The sequence below is a fragment of the Erpetoichthys calabaricus genome, chromosome 8 (assembly GCF_900747795.2).
Source record: "Erpetoichthys calabaricus chromosome 8, fErpCal1.3, whole genome shotgun sequence".
Classification (NCBI taxonomy): domain Eukaryota; kingdom Metazoa; phylum Chordata; class Cladistia; order Polypteriformes; family Polypteridae; genus Erpetoichthys; species Erpetoichthys calabaricus.
Genome location: NC_041401.2, coordinates 180,411,262 through 180,438,779, shown reverse-complemented (window position 1 = coordinate 180,438,779; position 27,518 = coordinate 180,411,262). Strand labels below are relative to the sequence as shown.

The window sequence follows — 27,518 nt, the reverse complement described above, 5'->3', positions numbered from 1 at the left end:
TTGGGCAAATTTGAGGAATGGAAGACTGAAAAGAGATTATCCTGTTTTGTGGAAAAGAAGTGTGGGATGTACTTTACAGATGACAATGATTAACATCAGAGGGTCACAACCACCAAGGGATCCAGCAATGATACTATGTGGGATTTCAGATGGTCATGCTGCAATTAACCATAGGAAAAATTCCAAATAGAACCCCCCTATCCTGCCAGGTACTGTTAAATGGAACTGAAGTGAGAAAAAATAATTTCATTTGGAACTTGCTTATGGACAAAATCACTACCCTGCAAATTCCTTCAGCCTCAAACCAAAGTGTTTCTATGGCCTTGAATGTTATGATCAGGGAAAAACACAAATCTACTTTGACCTGTAAAAAAATTGCCAAGGGGACAACCACAACCCGACTCCTTCCCCCAAGGGGAAACACACCATTGTAACCTGCTCATCCGGAAATTCAGCCAACAGACCTCCAATTACCCACTAATAAGAGCTGTTGGGTCTTAAAGAAACACTTCCCTCATATTTGAAAATGTCAGGATTGCTTTCTTAAGATTCTTTATTTGCCTTTTGTATAAATGCACATAGGAATGGCCTGGGTGAGTCGGGACAGTCAGAATGTCATCAGTCCTATTTCTGTAGCATCCTATCCTGGAGAACGTTCATTGGTTTAACCGTTAGACAGACACACAGATCGATAGAAAAAACACTACATGATATAGTGTCTTTCCTACTTGTCTGTCTATCTATCAGGGGTTCTCAATCTCAGTCCTGAGGACCCACTAGGGCTGCAGGTTTTTGTTCCAACCAGCTTCTGCTTTTAATTGGACTCCTGGGCTAATTAACAGATTTTTCCAGATTATGTGTTTTAGGAACAATACAGAAATAAGAAAACTAAGTTTGTTTTAAAAAAAAAAAAAAATTATATTAAAATGTACTAAGCAGTTATATGGGAATAATGTATATTTTTTTAACAATATTTTCATCTTTGTTTTCAATCCACTTTTCCATGTGTTCTAATGGTTTCATTAATCCATTATTTAGTAATTAGTAAGTGTGATGCTAAAGTAGTTGCAGCCTTTGATTATTCAGTGTTGTTTGCCTGGGTGTCTGCTCTGCTCGCTTTTAATTGTCATTATTAAGATACAATGAAGGGAGCAAAGTGCACAGAGGAAGGGCAAAATACTGTATAATGAAATCAACAAAATTTTTTTAAAAATCATGCTGCTGTGCTTTTCTGAATGTACAGTAAGAAAGGAGGGAAAAAAATACCAGCTAATTAAACGAGATCAGTGCTATCAATTATTGTCAGTGTTTATGAACCTGGTGTAAACAAAACCCTGAAGCCACAGCGGGCCCTTGGGGCCAAGTTTGAACATGCATAGATAGACAGACAGACAGACAGACACGAATGACACTATATAATAGACAGACAGACAGACAGACAGACAGACAGACACGAATGACACTATATAATAGACAGACAGACAGACAGAGAGAGACACATGAATGACAGTATATAATGGACAGACAGAGAGACATGAATGACACTATATAATAGACAGACAGACAGAGAGACATGAATGACAGTATATAATAGACAGACAGACAGAGAGACATGAATGACACTATATAATAGACAGACAAACAGACATGAATGACACTATATAATAGACAGACAGACAAATAGACATAAATGACACTATATAATAGACAGACAGAGACAGACACATGAATAACACTATATAATAGACAGAGGACAGACAGACACATGAATGACAGTATATAATAGACAGACAGACAGAGAGACATGAATGACACTATATAAGAGACAGACACATGAATAACACTATATAATAGACAGAGGACAGACAGACACATGAATGACACTATATAATAGACAGACAGACAGAGACATGAATGACACTATATAATAGACAGAGAGACATGAATGACACTATATAATAGACAGAGAGACATGAATGACAGTATATAATAGACAGAGACAGACAGGGAGACATGAATGACAGTATATAACAGAGACAGACAGAGAGACATGAATGACACTATATAACGGACAGAGAGACAGACATGAATGACACTATATAACAGACAGAGACAGACAGACATGAATGACACTATATAATAGACAGAGACAGACATGGATGACACTATATAACAGACAGACATGGATGACACTATATAACAGACAGACATGAATGACACTATATAATAGATACACAGATATGAATGGCACTATAATAGATACGACAGACAGACAGACAGATGTGAATGGCACTATATAAATCGAAGAAACAGAAAGACAGACATACATGAATGGCACTATATAATAGACAGGCAGACATCTTCCTATCACAGTTTCTTCCAGATTCCAATTGCCTCTGAATTGTGTAGGACACCACTGTATTTGCGGACTCTTGTTTGTTTTTTTTTAAACAATTTATCTAAATAGATGGCCTACACATCTAAGGGTAATAATGATCTGTCTCATTTAATTTGTTAATTGCCGTTTTCTTGCCATTATCACTGGAATAGTGTCCAAGTAGTACTTGACAGGGTGTAGTAACTCAGTCTGGTCCATCTCTGCTTTAAGACAGACTGCGCGTTTTTAAGTAATCAATAGAAGTTGAGACACCGGTGCAAACTGTTTTCTTCAACTTGCAAGGCTTCATTTACTTTAATTGCTGCAGAACATCTGTATGTGGTCACCTATTCGTTATTCCCTGAAGAAGGTCCATTTGTAATATTCTGAAATCTTCTCTTTTCTGTTTTTGCTAATCTAAGCTTTAACTTTAAACCTCTGGAAATTTACTGCTTACCTTTTCACTATTTTAGGTCTTCAATATCATTTCAACTGATTATATTTGGAGAAAAAACTGAAGTGCTCCAAATCTTCAAATCGACCAGTAGAGCAAGCAGAATATGATGCAAGTGTAGTTAAATAGCAATATTAATAACAATATTAATTCTTTTCTTAACATCCACAAACTCTGCACAAAGACATTTAAAAACCGAACAAAAGAATCACACTCATCCACATTCTAGAAGTGGTTCCTTGCTCCTAAACATTTACTCTGGCAGTTTCTCTACCTATTATGTTGTGGTGTCCAGCAGAATTTTGAAAATCTCAAGGGATGACACCATGGAAAAAAATTTGGAAATCACTGCTTTAGGCTCCAGTAATGTTTACAGACGATTGCACTACTTCACTTAAACTATCTAAAGATAACCAGATTTCTTCTTGAGGAAGTGCACTTGTTCTAAAGTTTTTGAGATTTTCAGATAAATGCAAGTAGTGTATCTTATTAAAAACAAAAAAAAAAAGGTTTGAACTTCAATTATGTATGCTGCCCACACCCACCCTCCTTCTATCCATCCTTCTTCCAAACCAACATATCCAAAAGCTATGGAGCCTATCCCAGTAGGCACTGGGCACAAGGCAGGAACAATCCCTGAACAGGGCATCTGGTATCAAAAAATGGTATCAACCAAAGAAGCTGGGAATTTCAGTATTGTAATAACCCTACTCCCTGTGTTTATCTCTCCTGAGCATGCGTACCTAGACACAATTCAGATAAATCCAAAGCCTGTAATCCAAACTTTTTGCCTTTGTTGCAGTGGAAAACTGGGTGCCAAACCATCTAACAAACCCTGAAGTTCCATCTGTTAGGCCAACTGAATGATGTTTTTTTAACTACTATATAAAGAACACCTATTAATCTCTGTCAGTCTGGAGGTCAAATCATTTTACTCTATTTCAGATATTCCCTACAAAAATAAATAAATAAATAAATAAAAAACAACATAACTTTTCCTGGATGTCTGCCCATTGCTGCTTTTATTTTCAAAAACCTTTATTCTCCAATGTGGTCAGAGGCAAGTCACCCCATGATTCTGTACTCAGTGGCCCAGTTGTACTGCAGAATGCCAACAAATGCGTGACACTTGTCTCCATAAGTAAGACCCATTCAAGCCCTCCCCAACCCAGAAGTTCCACTCTCCCCACTTAATTAAACAAAAATGGGTTTCTCAAAAAGTTCCATGCCCGCTGGGAGAATGGGAGGGAAATCAGCCCTCCCCACTCTCAGGGCCATGAATGACTCTCTGTCAGAGTTACAGGCGGCTTTCCCAGGCTCCTATCTCTGATGTTGATAACCAGCTTCCGTCAGTGGTTAAAGTTCAATCTGTGCTGAACATAAGATTTCCTGAAACACAACTGTCAGGCCCAGAATGAAAGAGCAAGGAGCCAAAAAAAAAAATTGGGGGCAAAATAAATCCCCATAACCACTTGCACGTATCCCAACTGTGCGGTGGCAGAGCGGGAATTCCCCTTTACCTCTTCATGACATGTTCATTTCAAGGTCTGACAAGTGACCTCTGTACACTCCATCATAATATTAATATAGCGCTATTTCCCAGGGGGAACTCTTCATATTTTCTCCCACTCCACCTGTGCCCCCTAATTCCTAAGGGTACACCCAATACACCTAGCTATTCATGCATAGCATAGGAAGGTGGGGAAGAAAGAACACCTCCATATGAATCCTTCCATCTATCCATAATAAACACACCAGGGCTCATCAGCACCCCTTTGCTTCTCTACCTCACCACAGCACTCCCTTGACAAAAAGGCGCCAATCCCTTGTGGCCAATCCTTCAAAGTATTACTAGCCACTGGGACTAATAGTCTCCTGTTTGCTTTCACCAGGTCAACCAGTATAAAATACAGCCCAATATCCACAAGTGCAATGCAAAGCTACCATCATCTAAAAACCCGAAACACTCAATACATTGTTTCTTTACCACATTATTATTACTTTGTCCAGGCCAAAGTCCATAACTAATACAACCACCCAGACATGGTCCATTCACTCAAAATATTAATGAACGATTTTCTCCTTATATTTCAAAAAAAAAAAAAATCCAACCCTCCATACTTCTCCATTACAATGTACAAGCAAAGAAGCATCAGTGAAATCATTTCATTCATATGGTCTATATAAGAAATCTTCAGTTTCTTGGCAATCTGTCACCTGGAATAGCTTTCACTCTGCAAAAAACCAATACACTGACATGTTTCTTGAGAAAGCTGTTACCCTTTGGCCAATTTCGAACTCAGAACTGAACTTTAGGAATGCCAGGACCTTATAACGCAAATGAACAGGATAACAGGTTCCAATGGTGCTAATGCAGTTAGAAAGGTTTCTCTAATAACCAATTAGCATTAATCACATCTCTCTATTATAAAAAAAAATCTTGGGAGGGAGACGAGACGTGATCTTCTCAGAAAACAATTTGACGTCCCGCGAGAGACACTTTAACATCACGCAAGACAAGGCAGTGAGACAACATTTAAAACAAGTTCACGGACATCTAACCAAGCAGTTGATGGAATGGTTTTGGCAGACATACTTCATATGCTCCCAGCTCTTAAAACACTGACAAGCAACAAGCAGAACAGACAGCTCGCCGCCAGCAGCAGCAGCAAGCCAGCAGATGATCCAAACGCTTCTCCTTAGCGTGTGTTAAGCCCCCCTCCTTCAAAATGCGAGCAGCAGAGACACAAAGTCGCAAAAGTACAGCTGCTGTACAGGCTTTTAAATGATCAACGCGCAGCGTGACAAACAGAACACACAGCTCGCCAGCAGAAGCAGCAGAATGACATGAGCTGATCTGATGGCATCTCCTTAGCGGGACTTCAACCACCCACCCCTTCACAACGCGAGCAGCATTCTATGTCCTGCAAGAAAGATTTAACCACACCCGCGGCTGGAAATAAAGGACAAGTATTGTTTTTACAAAAGTTTTAAAGCAGAAGTGAAAATAACACATATGTAACAATTCCCATGAAAATAGTCTCTTTAAAATTTTATATCCGGTAAACCAAACCGGGGGTGGGCGAGCGAAGCCAGCAGGGGGCGGAGCCCCATAGTGACTAATTAAGAATAAGCTATGGGTGTGTGGCGGTGCGGGTCGACTCCTTGCTCCTTCTTCATTTTCTTTAGGGAGCCTCTTGAACCCGACAACGATGATAATGTAACCAGATGAGCATGACTGATGAGGACAAAACACATGAAGCAAGGGGAAGGTGCAAAGTTCTCACTGCTTTTATTTAAAACAAATCAAAACGTTTCAATGCTAAAAAAAAAAAAAAAAAAAAAATTCAATAAATAAATAATCTAACTAAAAACAAAGGTGAAGTGGAGGTTAAAATCAAAATAGAAAACACATCCATTAAAATGAGGTTAAAAACAACTGACAGGAAACTATCCTCTTTAAAAACCTGGTGCCTTGATCTTTTAACTGATGACTCCTCTCCTTATCCCGTGTGGGCCTTAAAGCAGAGGAGTTGCCCTAACAGCAGAAGCAGCTGTCCTTCCTCAGGTCCAGGTCCCATGGCTATGGAAAGGCTCCCTCTCAGGACCTCAGTTTGGGTCCCCAACAACCAGGGCACTCACACTGGGGCTCTTCTCCCAAGCCTCCTCAACCCCCGCTGCCTTCCCAGTCTTCCGCGGCGAGCCCTCTAAACCCTCAGTTACTCATAGCAGCCAACTCATTCCAACCGCACCAACACACTTCACTTCGGGGCTCACTTCTAAGCTGCCTGCTCTCTTCAGCTCCCTCATTCCGGCTCCTTCCGCCTCCTGCCTTCTCTCTTTCTCCTTTTAACCTCCATCTATTCTTCTTGTTTTCCTTTCTCGATCCCTCCCTTCTTGCACTCGCGCTTTCCATTTAAACTGGGGACATGGCACAGCTGTAGTAATGAGTAGCTCCCGGCGTCAATTAGGGTCGCGGACGATCCTACACCTGGGCACTAAGTTAATGAACATGGGAACCGCTTGCCACGCTGCCATGTCACTCCACACGAAGACGTGAATGCAGCGATTACTTATCTAACTCTTTGAGGGCTGAAAATTTTTTTTGGCTGTCTTCATGCAAGCGCCGGTTGCTGGAGCTAAAGGAGGATCTGATAAGAGTGTAGTGAATGCACAAAGCGAAATACTCTGCAGACAACGTTTTGCATATTATTGCTGAATCGGACTCAGACGTACCGCTCTCCGATTTTGATGCAAGTGATCTGGAAATCAAAAATGAAAGTGATGTACCAGCATCAGCTGATCGCACCCTAGCTGATCGTTGTGCTCAATGCTTTTGTGTAGCGACTGGCAGCTGTGTGAATATACTACTGTACATCATTACACATCGACACCAGCCTCAAAAGAGTTAAAACGGCAAACAGCCGCGGACCTCACTTTACCACAGGGTGTTGACCATTAGAACACTGAAGGAATAGCAACTGAACATGGGACTTTGAATCCATGTGAAAATTATATATTAAAAAAAGTAATTTCAAGCAGTAATAGATGTTAGAAACCACCTGGTTATATTTTTAAATCCATTGAATGGCATCTTGATAAAAAGGCTTCATTTCTACCAAAAACATGAACATTTCTGAGTGCCCAAAAACTTCTGACCGGTACTGTAAATTGGATTCAATTACAAAAGGAGGAGCTGGAGATGGTGGAATCATAAATTGAGGAGTCGAAGGATTTACGTACCGAGTCGAGGAGAACTTGAGAGTGCTGAAAATCATCTTCAGAAGGCTGCCACCGTTCTAACTCTGACAAGAAGGACAATCCAGCAGAAAAATAAGGACCTCGTAGGACAGCTTTCTTTATGATGTCACAATTCAGTTCTATATCGTCTTACGGGTCTTCCAGAAATGCCATTTGATTTTGGCAACAGTTCACAGTAATATTAAAGTAAACAGATTCACTGATAAACTTGCAATAGTTATTGTCAACAAGCAGAGAGCCACAAGGAGAACATGCAAAACTCCACAGAGATCAGGTGCTGAATCTGAACGGAGTGTGCTGCTGAATAAGTGAAGTGGCAGTGCCAGTCAGTCTGATCTAATGTGCCACCTGAGCTAAGAAGTAGTTAATTATACTTTTAACTAAATCAAATGTCTTGAATTAACAGCATTCACACTTGTAGCCTTATGTTGAATGCTCAACCCTCTTAAAGCTGCAGGAAATTATACTCTAACTTAAAAAGCAGCAGGGTGCAGACTAGAAAATTAAAACTTCTTTTTCTCTGCCTTTTTTACATTCTCTACAATTTTTGAATCATTTTACTGATGTAATATTATCACTGCACGTCTGGATTTTTGGCCAAAACAAGAATGGAAATCTGTACATTCAAGTGATTTGAATGACTGACTGATACCTTAATCTACTGTTTTACAAATTACTGTAAACATAAGAAAAACTGAAATTGTGACATTAAACAAAAATACCTGAAATATTAAAATCAAAAGTGCTTTCTAAAACTGGTCGATTTTGAACCCCTCCCGACAACAGACTTTCTTTCCCCCTCCAGATCCTGAAATCCTCCTTTGTGTTAAATTTAAGAGTCTGGGATTTTCCCCAAATTCATTTTTTTTCCTTTAATTGAATTTATTTAAATCATGCAACCTTCCATACAATAAAGTCAAACTTAACAAAACTAAATTCAATTCAACCTCCACCCATGAGAAAGAGAGGAAGACCAACAGCCAGATTAAAACTTTTGAGAGTAGTAAAAGGAGTCTTTCTCCCCAATATAAATGCTTATTCTAAAATGTTATTCATTAGATCCTACCAGGTTTTAAAAAAAGTTTTGTACAGATCCTCTAAGTGAGAATTTGATTTTTTCCAATTTCAAGTAGCATGTAACATCAGTTACCCACTGACTTAAAATAGGTGAGTTAGAATTCTTCCGGGCAGAACGGTGGCACAATGGTAGCACTGCTGCTTGGCAGTTAGGAGATCTGGGTTCGCTTCCCGGGTCCTCCCTGCGTGGAGTTTGCATGTTCTCCCCGTGTCTGCGTGGGTTTCCTTCGGGTGCTCCGGTTTCCTCCCACAGTCCAAAGACATGCAGGTTAGGTGCATTGGTGATTCTAAATTGTCCCTGGTGTGTGTGGGTGTGTGTGTGTGTGTGCGGGTGCCCTGCCTGGGGATTTGTTCCTGCCTTGCGTCCTGTGTTGACTGGGATTGGCTCCAGCAGACCCCCAATGACACTGTAGTTAGGATATAGCGGGTTGGATAATGGATGGATGGAGGATTCTTCCATTTGAGCAAAATAAGCCTAAGTGCTAATAGTGTAGTAAAGGCCATTACAGTTTGATTGTCCTTCTTCACCTTAAGCCCACCTAGGAGCCCACCAAACACAGCTGTTCATGGATTAGGAGGGATTATGACACCAAGGCTGTCTGATAAGCATTTAAAAATTTTGTCCAAAATGATATTAATTTGATATTGGTATTTGGTATGATGTTAAATTTCCCCCGAATTTCAAAAATGAATTTCAAGTTCTGCTCATTGCTTTAAGGAATTCTTTTTGCCTTTTTGTGTTCATGTTATTTCTGAACTTTTTGGTTAAGAATAAATCTTTTATAAAGTTTTTATGTGGCCCTCAGTGTTACTACGGTTTTATTTCTTCTTTTACTGTAATTGGAGTTTCGCCCTCAAGTGGACATTTTTGGTACTGCTTGGGGCTTAAAGTGCTCTGGGACTCGTGTCATTACACTCTTCACTGAAATCATCATGCAAGGCAAGGCCAAAATATTTCTAAGTCCCGTGTCCCCTCATCTCTACTGGAAGAGACTAACTCTCACAGAGATCCATCCATCCATTTACCAACCCGCTGAATCCGAACACAGGGTCACAGGGGTCTGCTGGAGCCAATCCCAGTCAACACAGGGCACAAGGCAGGAACCAATCCCGGGCAGGGTGCCAACCCACTGCAGCTCTCACAGAGATATACCAGGCTAATACCATGAAACATTTTGAAAAACTCCCCAAAAAAACCTTTTTAATTTGGCTTTTCATAGCTGCATAGATGTATTGATTATATATGCATGAAAATATACCATACATTTCTTGGATTTGCAATCATTATTGACCTGCACTTTTCACATTTTTCTCTTCCAGTTTTCAGACGTCACCACCATCTGATCAGAGTGCTGTGCAGCTGTCTGTGACACTGGTCAACAAGACCCACTGCATTGAACATTATAGGACAAAGCATAAAAAGAATAAGGAACTACTTAAGCATGAGCATTATAGGCAAAATACCCAGTGGGGGTTGGTGGGGGGCTCTATTGACCTTAGAATCCCTGCGGATTTTTTATTTTTTCTGTCCTCATTGGCCATATAACTAATAGCATGATATTGTACTTATCATTATAACCACAAGAAACTTAAAAATTAATCAAAAATTTAGGACTCCACTTTACCTGGTAATCTGGTGCAATAAAAACTCTCTCAGTCTGAATGTAACAAAGACCAAAGAAATGATATTTGATTTTAAGAGACAGAAATCTGTATGTTCACCTATTGTAGTTCTGGGAGAGGAGGTAGAAATAGTGAATGAATATAAATACTTAGGAACTTACCTAGATAACAATCTTAACTGGAATACAAATACAAAAAAATTATTTTCTAAGTGCAACCAGCGCTTATTTCTCCTCCATAAACTCAAACTATTTAAAGTAGACAAGGACCTCATGTTGTCCTTCTATCGTAGTATGATCCAGTCCATGATCACTTTCAGTTTCATTGCCTGGTTTAATAGTCTGACAAACCAAAACTCAAAAAAGCTCCAGCAGATTACGAAGTATGCAGCTAAAGTTATTGGGGCTGATGTAGATGATTTGACAAGTGTGTGTCAGAGGGCAATGCTAAAGAAACTGGAAATCATCTCAACTGATGACAGACATCCATTACATGTAGAACTATCCATCCATCCATCCATTTTCCAACCCGCTGAATCCGAACACAGGGTCACGGGGGTCTGCTGGAGCCAATCCCAGCCAACACAGGGCACAAGGCAGGAAACAATCCTGGGCAGGGTGCCAACCCACCGCAGGACACACACAAACACACCAAGCACACACTAGGGCCAATTTAGAATCGCCAATCCACCTAACCTGCATGTCTTTGGACTGTGAGAGGAAACCGGAGCGCCCGGAGGAAACCCACGCAGACACGGGGAGAACATGTAGAACTAAACTTCAGTAAATCAGGAAGGATAGTTGCTTTGAAAACCCACACAAATCGCTCCAGAAACTCCTTTCTTCCTAGTGCCATACGACTTTTCAATAAGAAATATCGGAGATAATGTTTAAGGTTTTGATATATATCCTGTTACCTTTTTTTTTTTTTTTTTGGTATAGATAATGTTTTATCTAACTGCCTTACCTTAACCTTTCTTATTTCTATTTCTATATTTTATTTCATTCTGTCTGTTACTTGTTATTAGATGCAACTGAGAAGACAAATTTCATGTTTTCCTGTGTAAACATGACTAAATAAAGAAACCTAACCTAACCTAACCTACCTCTTACTTTTATTTCTGTGTTATTTAAGTGTGTACTGATTTATTCTTTTACTTCATTTTTCATTTACTTTTTCTTGCAGTTATTTCTTAACCTCTTGTAAAGTGCTCTTGGCTGTACTGTACATGCCTTGTATGAAAATAAGCTATGGAAATAAATGTTGTTGTAGCAACCATAAAGAATGTCTGTTGGAAAATGAAAGTAGTGGGCGAGTGGGGGGGAGGGGTAATTTGGTTGTTACTTTGGGCCTGGCTTTGCTTCCCATGATCTTTCCTCTACTACCACTGCCTATAAAGCTGCCCACATACCCTTCGCTATGGACAAAAGGTTCCTTGGTAACCAACTAAAAATGCAACAATGACTGCCCATTCACTTTGGCAAACTCTTCAAAGTTCTTATCATGGCAACCACTATAAAGGGACCGAGATAAAGCCTGCTAGTTCTGACCCCCCCTGAAATTGACCTCCACCCTACTATTATACATGGTGAGGGAGAGACAGAGAGAGGGAGAGAACTTTTCGGATTACCTTCGTGATGCTTACTCACCATGAATCACTAAGTCTGAGGACACTACACACGAAAGGCTGCAGGATCAGATGAAGTTAGTCCTTGTCCAGAACCAACTTTGTGGTATCTTCTGCTAGCCTTTCATCCGTCACCAACACTTCACACATCTTGTATTGTTCTAGTTCCAAAGAAGGCAGGCCCCTCTTTACCTAATGACTACAGACCAGTTGCTCTTAAATCCTACATCATCAAGACCTTCAAGAGGCTGGTCTTGGACTATGTAAGCCCTCTTGTGAAAAGACCCCTTAGCCCTACTGCAGTTTGCCTATCAGGAACAGATTGAAGTGCAAGATGCAATTATCGGTCTGCTCCTCAAAACTGGACAAAGCTGTCAGCACCGTGAGGATTATGATTTTTATGTCCCCAGTCGCTTCCTTTTCATAGATGGATACGGTTGTGAGACATGGATACTATCCAGTCACCTGAGACGAAGACTGGGCTCCTTTGGTACTGTGGAGATATGGATGCTATCCAGTGACCTGAGGTGAAGACTGGAGTCCTTCGGTATGGTGCCCCTTTGGAGAATCCTTGGGAAATGCTGGTGTGATTTTGTTGTCAAATGAACGATTGCTGACAGAGTCCCGAAAGAAGCACATTCCCTGCATTCTGTGGGAGCGTCAGTTACAGCACTACGGCCATGTGGCGCGATTCCCCGAGGGTGATCAGGCTCATAGGAACCTCATTGTTGAGGACCCGAGTGGTTGGACCAGGCCAAGGGAAAGCCCATGTAACACCTGGCTGCGGCATATAAAGGGTTATTTCCGGAGGGTGGGACTGGACCGCGTGTTTGCCTGGGGGGTTGCCAACCAGGATCCCAAGGTGGGTGCAGCAACATACTATCAGTGCATGCTCCCCAACTTGACCTGACATGAGTGACTTCAATACCATCCAACCGTTCCTGTTAAGGGGTAAGCTCAGATACTGGCAGGTGGATGAGCCCATGGTGTCCTAGATAATGGACTGTCGAGCAGACTGCACTTTGTGAGACTCAAAGACTATGTGACCAACACTGGAGCACCACAAGGAACAGGCCTGTCTGACGCTTTACTGTTCACTCTGAACACCTCTGACTATATATACACAAAGCCAGGGCAGGTCACAGAAGTTCTCAGATGATTCTGCTCTAATGTATTGATAAGGGGGATGGGACAGAGGAAAGGAGTCAGGTGGAGGACTTTTGTTTCTTGGTGCAAAGAGAATTGTCTGCAACATAACATCAGCAAAATGAAAGTTTTCAAACCAGCATCGGGTGGATTGCGAGGACGAGCCAGAAAGGCAGAGCAGTCGTTGGTCCAACCTAGGACAGAAGGATCGGTGCTCTAGGGGCGGCTCACCCCACTGAATATTTGTAGAGGAGTGGTTTTTAAACATGGAGTCCTCCCCAGGGATCTGAGGCATGCTAGGGGAGTGAGAAGAAAGATGGGAGGACAACCAACCACAAGCAGTCTGGCAGATGTTGCTCGAGACAGCCAGGACAGGGATCAGGAGGGTGAGGACTGTGGCTGCTTGTGTCTCTGCCAGCTGAACAAGCAGTGGGAGAGTCGAGGAGATGAAGTGGGAATTGAGTTGGGCTCGTCAGATGGAGCAGTACCCTGATGAATGTATGATTTTAACTTTGGACTTTCACTGTCTTATAAGATTATTTATTTATGGATTTACTTTGATGCACTTTCAGACACTTGTTTTTGACTGCAAGATGTAATCTGAAGAAAGGGCTTAAGTTGCCATGAAAGCTTGCATATTGTAATCCTTTTAGTTAGCCAATAAAAGTTGTCATTTTGCTTGACTTCTCACTACTATCAGTATATGTGATAGTTCTGTATTCAGTAATTATTTTTGAACTTTGCATTATTACTATTGTATTGTATTTCAGCACTGTAATGTACAAGTGGATTTTCTGGAAACTGTCTATTTAATAACATTTTAGCAAAAAAATGCACATTTGCGATCTGGTGAGCATATGCCAGGTCAGGTCAGGTCAGGTCGGGGAGCATGCACTGGTACAGCACATTGCCGCACCCACCACATAACGAAACAGCTTGGGATCCTAGTTGGCAACCCCCCAGGAAAACACCTTGCCCAGTCCAATCCCACCCACTGGAAATGACCCACTATCTGCCACAGCCGGGTTATGTGAGCGTCCCCTTGGCCTGGACCAGCCACTTGGGTCATCAACAATGAGGATCCTGTGAGCCGGATCACCCTCGGGGAATCGCACCACATGGCCGTAGTGACGTAACTGACGCTCCCTCACAATGCAGGTAATGTGACTCATTGGGGACTCCGTGAGCAACCACTCGTTCAACACAAAGTCAAACCAGCGGTACCCAAGGATCCTCCAAAGAGACACAGTACCAAAAGGAGTCCAGTCTTCGTCTCAGGTCACTGGATAACGTCCATGTCTCACAACCATATAGGCAAGACAGGAAGCACCAGGATTCTAAAGACTAGGACCTTTGTCCTTTTGCATAGATATCAGGAGCACCACTCACCCCTGGATAATTTAAATCTGGATTATGCAACAGAAGTGTTCCAAAATTTTCATGGATGTTTTGAGTTGTTAAAACTCACTTGCCACTGAAGCCTACTGCAACAGGAATTGTATTATCTCTGTCCTCTTAACATGAGGTAAGTGACAGATAAAAATCTTATCATTTTGGTTGGAGTGTTCTTTTCATCTTGTTTAACCACTTAAAAGGAGTACTGTTGGCATCAAATGGCGAAGGAGTCTTACAGAAACAGGTAGACGGAATTGTTAAGGTAAGGCAGGTCAGCTTTTATCTTCCTGACATGTCATGAAATTTACTCACCTTGAGCTACTCTGACATAGAGACACGACAACACGGTAACCAAAGTCACACCTCCTATTGTTGGGCATGTGCTGCTGCGCCCAGAGTCTCCATGCGTGACAAGCAACACAAGAGCAGCTTGCTGCTGATGCATTGAGGGGAGAGGCCCTTTAAAGAACGTATCTGATGTCAGAGGAGCACATGACATTCTCAGGCTGTGTCTTTTTATGAAACAATAAAAAAGTGAACATCACAGAACAGAAGAAGTCTCCTGTTCCAGGTCACGGCAGCTGCCGACCACCATCCAGTTTCAGCCACAACCTGTATGGTCTCCTAACCCTCCACTGTAAAATTCTGGCCAAAGTTAAATACATACACACACACACACACACACACACACACACACACACACACACACACACACACACACACACACACACACACACACACACACACACACACACACCTTCAAAATATAGGGAAAAATGCTGCTACTTGACCCTTTAGTAGAGTACAAGTCATCACCTACCGTCCCAAAAATTGTAACACAGAATAAAGGAATGATCCCATAAACCAAAAACTTAGCAGCGCAAAATGGGGCCTCACATGGCTCATATTGGTATTAAGTAAAAAGCCCCATGGATGGCAGTCTGTGACAGTCTGGGTCGGCTCCACAGTCCTTGGCATCACTTACACCCAGCAGCATTGATAGTACTGAATTGAGCTTAGCCACAGCAAATGAGGGACACATGAACAAGCATAGGTGGTGCAAAAATTCTTGAGTGCTTTAATTACCACAATCCAAACAGGGGTTCAAAACCCCAAGGAGTGCATTAAATAAATAAAATCAATCAATAAATAAATCCATAAAAACAGGTACTCTTCCGCTTCTTTTTCTCTCTCTCAACCCAGCATATCTTCCTCTCTCTGTCTCACCAGCTCACCCTGCTCAGGTGTTGCAGCTGGCGGAGACAGCCATGTAAGCCCCCAGATCTTGCCATGACAGCCTCCATCAGCATCTGCCAAGATGCTTCGAACCTGACCCTCTATCTTGCTCACAATATTACCAACACTATATAATTGGACTTTCTGACACTGCTTTGGAGTGGTTTGAGTCTTATCTCACAGACAGGGATGGGTATGTGGCCTTGGGGGATGCTAAATCTCATACCCACACTGTCACCTGTGGGGTCCCACAGGGATCAGTCCTTGGGCCGACCCTCTTTAATATCTATATGCTACCCCTAGGTCACATCAACGGCAAGCATGGAGTTTCATTCCATTGCTATGCCAATAATACGCAGCTCTATGCGAGACTGGATTCGACTTCTCTTACACCTCCATCAACCCTTCCCTCCTGCTTGGATGACATTGAGGCCTGGATTTCCAAGAACTTTCTTAAGCTAAACACAAAAACTGAAGCTCTTTTATTTGAAACTCCCCATCCACTTCGTTCCTCTGTAAATTGTATTTCCTTTTCTGACCGTAATTTGGGTGTCAAATTAGACTCCTATCTGTCATTTGATACACATATCTGTCACCTTTGTAAAACTGCATTCCTTCATCTCCGAAACATAGAGGGAGAGGTAGGGACAGAGTTTGGCTGTGATGCTGAAAAGCTGGTTCATGCCTTTGTCTCATCCAGACTGGACTATTGTAATGCACTCCTCATCGGGATACCCAACAAGAGCCTTCAAAAGCTCCAACACATTCAAAATAGCGCTGCAAGGATTCAGATGAGGGTGCGGAAATACGAACACATTTCACCAATCCTTCGGTCACTTCATTGGCTCCCTATTCATCTCCATATTGAGTACAAAGTCTGTTTGCTCACTCATCAGTGTATTCATGGAAATGCTCCACAATACTTTAAAGGAACTCCTTATATTACAATCCACTACAAGAAACCTCCATTTTGCAAATACCTACCCCCTTCGTCCCCCTGTGACCAAACTTCGTACAATGGGTGACCGAGCCTTTGCGGCCGCTGCTCCACGGCTCTGGAATGCCCTACCAGAGAGCCTGAGAACACAGCTAAATACTTTTCTATTTAGGAAAGCATATTAACAGGAATGCCACTAATTATTGTTGTTTTACTCTTGTTTTGTCTTTGTTAAATTTCTTTTGTGTCGCACTTTGAGGTTTACTACAAATGTAAAGTGCCTTATAAGTATTATTATTATTTTCATTCTACTTTAACATGTGTTCTAATTGTTTAACTCTTTGAGGGCTGAATATTTTTTTCCAAAAAATGCACCACCCAAAGCAAGGGTCTCCCACATAAATCAACCTAAAATATCAGTTGCTGGGTACTGCGGCCATCAGTTCACAGTCTCTTGTGGCTCAAGACGCTGACAGGTGGCATGAAGGCTGACAGGAACGCATGTCACACTGGCTGTCAGGCTGTCTTCGCATGACAAGGGCCAGGGACGGCAGCAGCAGTCACGGTCACAGCACAACGCCCTCTGGTTTGTACCTCGTGTCACTATGAGTGCCGATCTTCATCCATACAAACGTGTTCGGCACCACGAATAGCTGGAGATAGATCAGCGGGTGCCGGTACCTCACTTTCGTTTTAGATCTCAATCTCCAGATCACTTGCACCAAAATCGGAGTCCAATGAGTCCGAGTCCAATTCAGCAATAATATGCAAAACTTTGTCCACGGAGTAGTATGCTTTGTGCATTCGCTTCTATCTCTTGCCAGACATCAATGCCATTTTTATAGTTGTTTGCTCTTCACTACACCCGCAAGGGCAGGGAAATCTCGGTCAAACCAACAAAGCTAACTTTCCTTCTAGCAAAGAGAGTCGAACTAAAATGTAACGGTGAGTTTTGTCACAGTTTGCAACTGCTTACTGCTCTCAACCCCTCCAGCTGACAAAAGTCGACATCCGCCCTGAAAGAGTTAATTAATCCATTATTCACTAATTACTGGGTCTGACACTAAAGTAGTTGCAGGCTTTCATATTCAGTGTTGTTTGCCTGGATGTCTGCTCTGCTCGTTTCTAATTGTCATTAATAAGATACAACGAAGGGGGAAAACTGCACAGAGAAAGGGCAAAAAATAATGAAATCAACAAAAGAGGGTTGAGCATTTAAATCTGTAGCAATAGCAAAAATATTTCTAAATGTCTTAAAAATGTAAAAAATCATTCTGCTGTGCTTTTCTGAATGTAGAATAAGAGAAAAGAAAATACCAGCTAATTAAATGAGATCAGTGTTATCAGGTGTTGTGAATCTTGTTGGAACAAAAACCTGCAGCTACAGTGGGCCCCCCGGACCGAGTTTGAGAGCCCCTGTTATAAAGCCTCAGCAGGACCTTTTCTAGTGCTGCTATGTCGTTTTTGTAGCATGGAGACCCAAACTGCACCCAGTACTCCAGAGGAGACCTCACCAGTGTATTATAAAGCTTGAGCAGAACCTCCTGTGACTTGTACTCCACACATCAAGGCGCTATATAACCTGACATTCTGTTAGCCTTCTTAATGGCTTCTGAACACTGTTGATAGTGTCAAGACCACTACGACTCACTCCTGAATCCTTCTCATAAGGCAGGCATGCGCAACCTTTCCGCTATTGACGGCCGCACTACAGACTTTTTACTTTAATAACAGCCGCACTACAGACTTTTTACTTTAATAACGGCCGCACTACAGACTTTTTACTTTAATAACGGCCGCCAGTAAGTCCAAGTAAACTTAATAATGTTTTATGATTTATGTAAAAATTTACAGATTACACATTAAAACAGAGTATGATATATCTGACAATATTCAATTTACTGGTCTACATATGTAAAAAAATGTCTACGAAACGTCATATAGGACAAAAAACCTTTACAGCAATTGTTTCAGGAAGTTTGGAAAACATCGCCATTAATGGCTTCCTTGCTCTTGCATGTTTGCAGACAGACTTGCAAACATACCGACCCGGCTAAGGAAGGTTCTGCGGTGTTTGAGATTCTACACTTGCAGGAGTCTAGAGACCCCAGAGTCCAAATCGGCTTTCGGCGTCACCATACCGACCCGGCCGACAAAGATTCCGCGGCGTTGAGACCCCTTACTCGCTGGAGTCCAGAGACCCTACACCTGCACGGCCGCCATTACGTACACTTTAATATACACGTCCACGGCCGCCAAAGTCCTTGCCCACGGCCACATGCGGCCGTACGGCCGCAGGTTGCGCACAGCTGTCATAAGGTGTACTTTCGATTTTCAGACCCCCATTGTGTATTCAAACCTCACATTTTGACTTCCTACATGTAATATTTTACATTTACTGACATTAAATTTCATCTGCCACAAATCTGCCCAAGCCTGTCTGTTGTCTATGATTCAACAGATTCCAAATTATCTACCAATCCACCTATCTTGGTATCATCTGCACACTTAACCAGCTTGTTACTTATATTCCTATCCAAATTTCCTTTGCATGAACAAAACTTTCCAACATTTGCATGAAATCTGCCCTAAACTCGTTTTCAATCATGTCCCTACGTTCTTGTTGTAGAACTCATTTTAAAATAACAGCTGGGATCCACTGTACTAATCCCTTTTAAAATTTCATACACCCAATTTCAAAAATGATTCCTAGCCCTGGTGATGAATGAGAGAGACACTAAGCACTGTAAAAGATTTCACTCCATCGAGTTATTTCAACTAATGTACAATATGCTGCAAACATTTGTCAGGTTTCTAATTTGCTGGTTGCTGTGAAAACCAACATATGAGCATACGTTATGAAAGGAAGTATATAAAAAGAGTGAGTAATATTTACTGTGGTCACACTTGGCACACTGCACTTCTTTCTATAGAAAAAATGCTCCGCAAATAGCGTGGTGCTCAGTAAAACGACGCCACAGAGGTCTTTAAATAGCAAATCACCAACAGTTTGACCTTCAGAACTGAAGAATTCAGTAATGACTGCTTAGTGTGTGACTGACAAACTGAGCTATATATTAAAATGACTATTATGAATATATATGCTGTACTGTGCAAAAGTTTTAGGCAGGTGTGAAAAAATGCTGTAAACAAAGAATGCTTTCAAAAATGGAAGTGTTAATCATTTATTTTCATCAATCAACAAAATGCAGTGAATGAACAAAAGAGAAACCTAAATCAAATCATTATATTTGGTGTGACCACCCTTTGCCTTCAAAACAGCATCAATTCTTCTAGGTACACTTGGACACAGTTTTTGAAGGAACTCGGCTGGTAGGTTGTTCCAAACATCTTGGAGAATTAACCACAGATCTTCTTTGGATGTAGGCTTCCTCACATCCTTCTATCTCTTCATGTAATCCCAGACCCACTCGATGATGTTGAGATCAGGGCTCTGTGGGGGCCATACCATCACTTCCAGGCCTTCTTGTTCTTCTTTACGCTAAAGATAGTTCTTAATGACTTTGGCTGTATGTTTGGGGTCGTTGTCCTGCTGCAGAATAAATTTGGGGACAATCATATGCCTCCCTGATGGTATTGCATGATGGATAAGTATCTGCCTGTATTTCTCAGCATTGAGAACACCATTAATCCTGACCAAATCTCCAACTCCATTTGCAGAAATGCAGCCCCAAACGTTCAAGGAACCTCCACCATGCTTCACTGTTGCCTGCAGACACTCATTACTGTACCGCTCTCCAGTCCTTCTACGAACAAACTGCCTTCTGCTACAGCCAAATATTTCAAATTTTGACTCATCAGTCCAGAGCACCTGCTGCCATTTTTCTGCACCCCAGTTCATATGTTTTCGTGCATACTTGAGTCACTTAGCCTTGTTTCCATGTCGGAGGTATGGCTTTTTGGCTGCAACTCTTCCATGAAGACCACTTTCGGCCAGACTTCTCCGGACAGTAGATAGGTGTACCTGGGTCCCACTGGTTTCTGCCAGTTCTGAGCTGATGACACTGCTGGACATCTTCAGATTTCAAAGGGTAATAAGCTTGATGAGTCTTTCATCTGCTGCACTAAGTTTCCTTGGCCGACCACTGCGTCTACGATCCTTAACGTTGCTCGTTTCTTTGTGCTTCTTCAAAAGAGCTTGAACAGCACATCTTGAAACCCCAGTCTGCTTTGAAATCTCTGTCTGGGAGAGACCTTGCTGATGCAGTAGAACTACCTTGTGTCTTGTTGCTATGCTCAATCTTGCCATGACATGAAACTGTCTTCCACAACCTCACCTTGGTAACAGAGTTTGGCTGTTCCTCACCCAGTTTTAAGCCTCCTACACAGCTGTTTCTGTTTCAGTTCATTACTGTGTTTCAACCTACGTGTGACATTGATGATCATTAGCACCTGTTTGGTAGAATTGGTTGATCAAACACCTGACTAGAATCCTACAAAATCCCTTACTTTGTGCAAGTGGACCTATAAGAATTGATGCTGGTTTGAAGGCAAAAGGTAGTAACACCAAATATTGATTTGATTTAGATTTTTCTTTTGTTCGCTCGCTTTGCATTTTGTAAATTGATAACAATAAACAATCATTATTTATATTTCTGAAAGCATTCTTTGTTTACAGCATTTTTTCACACCTGCCTAAAACTTTTGCACAGTACTGTATATATAGATATATATATTATATATTGTGGGATATGGCTGGCCATTCATCACGGCCAATACCCCCAGGCCGCCAGGTGGAGTCCTCCCTGTAGCGTGGAAGTGCCCCGAATGCCGTCAGGGAATTATGGACAATGGAGTGTTTATTCACAGCCCTGCTGGATACCATGGGGGCCGCCAGAGGACGCTGCAGGGAGGCGTAAGGACTATTTTCCCTACACCCCGTAAGTACGTCCCAGTCACATGGACAGAAGAAATGACGTGCTTCCGGGATGAAGAAAAGGAATTTTCACCTGACCCGGAAGTGTTAAGAGTCACATGGACTGAGGGACAGAAACCCTTCCGGGTCAAGAAGTATAAAAGGACTATGGGTAACCCCAGCAGATCGAGCAGAGTCAGGAGGAAGGGTGGCAACACGTCTGGGAGTGGAGGATTGTTTATTGTTTTGTAGTGATTTATGAGTATAGTGGAGTGGAGGGTGCTTTGTGCACTGTATTGTCTGAATAAATATTATATTTGGACTTTTACCTGGTGTCTGGCGTCTGATCAGAGGGTTCAAGGGAGTGATAGCGCCCCCTATCTGTATATAAAGTCAATGTGTGTACATATGTTCCAGCATCACGTCCAAACTGCTGGAGCGATTTTCATGAAACTTGGTACACATGTTCATCATTGGTCGACTAAAAATACTGTAGGGTGAAATCAGCCCTAACCCACCCCCTTCTGGGTAGGGTGGGGGGTGAGCTTACGGTCTTGTATGCATGTCATCATTCAGTTGACACTCGGAACGACCACCAGCGGGCAAACTGGAGGTGACTGCCAGCATTCTTTAGGTCTGAGTGCCGCCGCACCCCTGATGCTTTTGAAATTAAATAGAGTTCTATGCGTGCAAGTGTGTGTGTCTGTCGGCCCGGAAGTGAGACAGAGTCGGAGTGAGGGTTCCAGCTCCGAGGATACACAAGCGAGGCCAGCACACCGGCAAAACGAAACCTCCTAAGAAAGACAGTCGCTTACCTGCTAATGTACAAACGATGTGAGCACGTCGGCAATACGAATCCTACTAGCAGAGAGATGCCCAGAGTAGTTCTGACGATTTCAATGCTTTCTAGGATCCCGTGCTTGGATTACACAGTTAGTATATAGCCGGCAAATGCCAGCATTCTTTATGTTTGAGGACCACCATGACCCTGTTGCTTTTCAAATTATATAGAGTTGGCCAGTTCCGAGTGTCAACTGGAAGATAACATACATACAAGACTGCAAGACAAAGACATTAGTGAGTCTTTATTGTTTGTTTAAAAAAAAAAAAAATTAAGTTTTTTTTTTTTTAATTATGTTTTTCTCAAACAATTAAAAAAAAAAAAAACACTTTCTTTAGTGGGCGGCATGGTGGAGCAGTGGTAGCACTGCTGCCTCACAGTTAGGAGACTTGGGTTTACTTCCTGGGTCCACCCTGAGTGGAGTTTGTATGTTCAGGTGCTAAGACATGCACCTTAGGTGCTTTTCGTGATCCTAAATTGTCCCTAGTGTGTGCGTGCCCTGCGGTGGGCTGGCACCCTGCCTGGGATTTGTTCCTGCCTAACGCCCTGTGTTGGCTGGGATTGGCTCCAGCAGACACCCGTGACCCTGTGTTAGGATATAGCGGGTTGGATAATGACCGACGGACTGACTTTCTTTTCCTCCCGGGCAACGTTGGGTATTTCAGCTAGTAACCAATGAAGCATAAAATAAGGAGTAATAATCATTTAGTCCTTTATTTTAAGTGCTGCGAGGGGTGCTGCACCTCCACCTAACACTGTAATGGGTCTCCGTCATTTCTCCCAAAGAGTTCTTCTAAAGGCCGAAGAACAGTAAATTACAGTAACAGTGGCTTAAATGAAGAAAAAATTAAAATGTCTGCAATCCCAAATAACTACAGAACATTCCCTTTAAGCCCTCTTTCATTCTCAGTTTCTTTATTCGCTCTCCATGCCTGTGTCGCCTGCCACCAATTGACTCACACAAACATAATATGCTCTTGGCTCTTACCCGGACGCCACGCCTCATATCCACAACGGCCTTCACCCCGGCAACACGGCCAGATGCAGATAATCAGGAGCACATTTCTCTGGCAGAAAGAGCCGTGTGAGTCAAACACTTGTTGTCAACAGTGAGGGAGACCTTGGGAGATGATGGCACAGGAATTCCAGGAGAAAAAAATGTAAAGCATTGACAGTAAAGAAAACACACAAACAACACCCCCTCCCCCCCAGCACTCCTTTTATAACTGGGCACCCCTCTGTCAGTCTATGACCCTAGTGGGGCAAAAAAAAATAATAAAAAAAACACAGAATTGAAACACATGTGCCCTCCGTTCCCCTTTAGTGCACGTGATGCCCCGTCAGCAGCACCTTAATGTGGACTTGGCACTACAGGTAACCAAACTGAACACGGGTATAGAAATTAGGAATGGCAAAGATCCAGGGAGCCTGCTGACTGTGTCAACAAGTTCTGGGCACCTGCTTAACTGAGCTTGAATGGAGTATTTTAGTGAATAGTTAATTAACAAAGCAAGGGACGAGCGAGTCCCACCACCATCAAATGATGGCACCCACTGAATAACAGGGCCCATTAAAAACTCAGGAGTTCAATACAGAAATGGGACAGCTTGTCAATGTATGGATCCCAAAATCAATTATGGGTCTATAGCAACCTCACCTCGATCTACCTGGCCCAGCTTGGGATCACACAGTCCCTTGAGCTGGGTCTGGCAGCAGCACAGATAGTGTCCTGGTGCCACTTCTGATTAAAAGGAGCTAAACAAAAAATGATTGCTGTTTTAAAGAATCACAATGAAAAGCACTATACAAAATGCAGGATGACCAATCAGTGTAGTGCTTTCCCAGCTTTATCCATTGAGACACCTACCTACCAAGGACTTCCAAAATTCTGCTGAACACCCAAACTTAATTGGCATTTCTATACAATTAGATTTTACAATTGGACTAGGGCAAAAACCAAACTACATTTTCATTGAAAGATTTTCTACAGTTAGTGACTTCCAATGTTTGAGACAACGACATATTATTCCTGGATTTATCACTTCTGCTCCACAGTTTAAAATTGCAAATCAGACAATGCAGACGTGATCAAATTGCACACTGCACACTTTACTTTAAGGGGATTTGCATATATTTCGGTCACACAACACTTTTTCTACACAGTCCCCCATTTCAGGGTACCACAATAATGTTTGAGACACTTGGCATCACAGGTGTTTGCAATTTCTCAGGTGGGTTTCATAGCCTCATTAGATATGCTTGGCTTGCTTCTACCCTTTGACTTTCATTGGCACTGCTCTTTTCGTCATGTTGAATAACGACAACTACAGACTCTAAAGAAGCCATTATGAGGCTGAAAATAAAGAATAAAACCATTAGAGACATCAGTAAAACCTTGGGATAACTTAAAAGAACTGTCTGGAATATCATTAAGAAGAAAGAATACACTGGTGAGCTCAGTAATCATAAAGGCACTGGCAGGCCAAAGAAGAGCTCCACTGCTGATGACAGAAGAATAGTCACTATGGTCAAGAAAAAGCCCCAAATGCCTGTTCAACAGACCAGAAACAGTCTTCAGGGGGCTGATACGGATGTGTCAGAGACGACTATCAGCTGAGGACTTCATGAACAGAAATACAGAGGCCACACTGCAAGATGCAGACCACCAGTGAGCCACAAAAAGACAATGGCCAGGTTACAGTTTGTGAAAAAGGACTTAAAAGACAATGCAGGATTCTGGGAAAAGGTCTTGTAGACAGATGAGGCAAAGACGAACCTGATCAGAGTGATTGCAAGAGCAAGTGTGGAGATGAAAAGGAACTACCCAAGATGCAAAGCAGACCACGGCATAAGTTAGACATAGTGGTGGAGTGTTATGGCTTGGGCATGTAAGGCGGCCACAGGTCCTGGAACACTTCTGTTCATTGATGATGGAACTGCTGACGGCACCTGCACAATGAATTCTGAGGTGTGTAGAAACACCTGATCTGCCCATCTATATATATATTTCAGCATGTCTGTCTGTTGGTTGGTTGGTTGGTACGTTTACATCAGTGTTTTGATTGGCTGAACGAAGCACTGGGAAGCGAGTGACCAATCGGATTAAAAGAAAAGCTGAAGGAAGTCACTCGACTGAAGAAGACGAAAATGCAAAAAGAAATAAGATTTTGGATATTTCAAGTGCTCAAACTACACCTCAAGAATTGCCAAAAACGAAGAAACCAAAAAGAATTTTTACTGAAGAACAAAAACTGTGGAATAAACAGCGACGTGCAGTACGACAAGCAGCAAAGAGTGTTCAAATCTCGCAGCAGAGACAAAATGAACGCCAACGAGTTGCAGCTTACAGAAGCAACCGCACGGAAGAACAAACACAATTGGTTCACGAAATTGAGCGTCTGCGATTGCAACAAAAACGTTCTACTGCCACTGAAATTGAAGTTGCTGAAAGACGTGAACATGAACGGCAACAACAAAGTCGGTCAAACGCAACTCAAGTTGAAATTGTTGAGTGAAGAGAACAAGAACGTTTACGACAACGAGAGAATCGTTTAAATGCAACTGAAGGTGAAATTGTCGAAAGAAGAGAGCAAGAGCGACAAAGACTACGAGAAAATAGACTTCATGAAAACGAGGAAGATGCAAATTCAAGGCGTCAACAAGATCGCATTCCAACTCGAGAAAGTCAAGCAAATGCATCTGAAATTCAAGCTCAACTTCGAAGAAACACTGTATGTTGCCTTATCTCGAGCAACTTCAAGAAAGAAGATCAAGCTCTTAGTTTGAAAAGATTGCCACGAGGATCAAGATGGTCTTTGCATCAATAATGTAGTGTACCCAGGGTTATCCACTTAAATACTTGAATAAACATAGTTTACGTATTCGTTAAGTATCCATTGATTGTGTTAATGATTCATAATTTTATTTTGATAAAGATAAGTCGTTCATTTTATGGCATGTAACACTTTCATACATGACTTAAACTAGAAACAACTTTCATTATGTTTATTATTGCCTTGGAACTAAGATCCATACAGCTCAGGTGGTAGAGTGCACACTACCCTTGGTCGGTGGTTCGATCCCGGATGCTGGAACAAAGTTAGGACCTAACACCACCTACTGTCCGCCTGGGTTCGAATCCCGATTCGTCGTGTGGCACAAATAACAAAAAACATTTTATTACTAAATTTAATCATTGTACAAATAATTTTGCACTTAATGACTTTTACCCTACAACACTGATAAAAGTCGCCTGCAGCCCATCCTTGACGGGCACGACTACCTTGTGTTCTAGTAAATGTCTTCAAACTCACTGGATGGCGTTTCATCCTGCAATAATATAATGAGCCAAACATACCGCTGAGGCCACACAGGAAGTTTTCAACGCTAAAAAACAAAACATTCTTGAGTGGCCAAACCAGTCACCCAATTTAAATCCAGCAGGCCTTCCATATGGTGAAGAGAAAACTTAAGGGGACATTGCCACCAACCCCCAAAAAATAAACCGGCAGGAGCTGAAGATGGCTGCATTAGAAGCTTGGCAGAGCATCACTAGAGAAGATCCCCCACACCTTGTGATGTCTGTGAATCGCAGACTTCAAGCAGTGGTTGCCTACAAGGAATATGCAACAAAGTCTTAAATATGATGGCTTTAATAGACCTGCCATTGTTGTGTCCAAACATTATGGTGCCCTGAAATGGGGGGGGGGGGGTTGAACCTGTGTAGAAACAGTGTTGTGTGACCAAAATGTATGCAAATCCCCTGAAATGAAAGTCTACAATGTGCACTTTAATCACAATGCCTGAGTTGTTTGATTTGTAATGTTTAACTGTGGACTTGAGGGAAATCGAGGAAAAATGTGTCCTTACCCTAAAGATTATGGAGAACACTATATGTGTGAATGTAAAGTTTTACAAATTCTATGAATATGTTTGGCAGAATGTGGGACAGGTTCATTTGTATTTCTTCATCTAGCATATTTTTTTCATTTTCTGTCTTTAAAGATTTTTACGTTCATCATCATTTCTTTGCCCATAACCATTACAGCAAAACATTTATTTTGAACGGTTAGCTTGTATTATCATCAGTAAAATGGATAAGATTCTACTTCTTTACACACCACCCTTCGCCATGCATTTTAAAACAAATTTTTCTACCACACTTTCTG

General features: G+C 42.0%; 1 protein-coding gene across 2 annotated transcripts in view; it reads right to left on the bottom strand.

Moving 5' to 3' along the window:
* LOC114656352 (rho guanine nucleotide exchange factor 10-like protein) overlaps positions 1 to 27,518 on the bottom strand; it is a 273,754-nt gene that overhangs the window by 211,443 nt on the left and 34,793 nt on the right. The window lies entirely within an intron of this gene.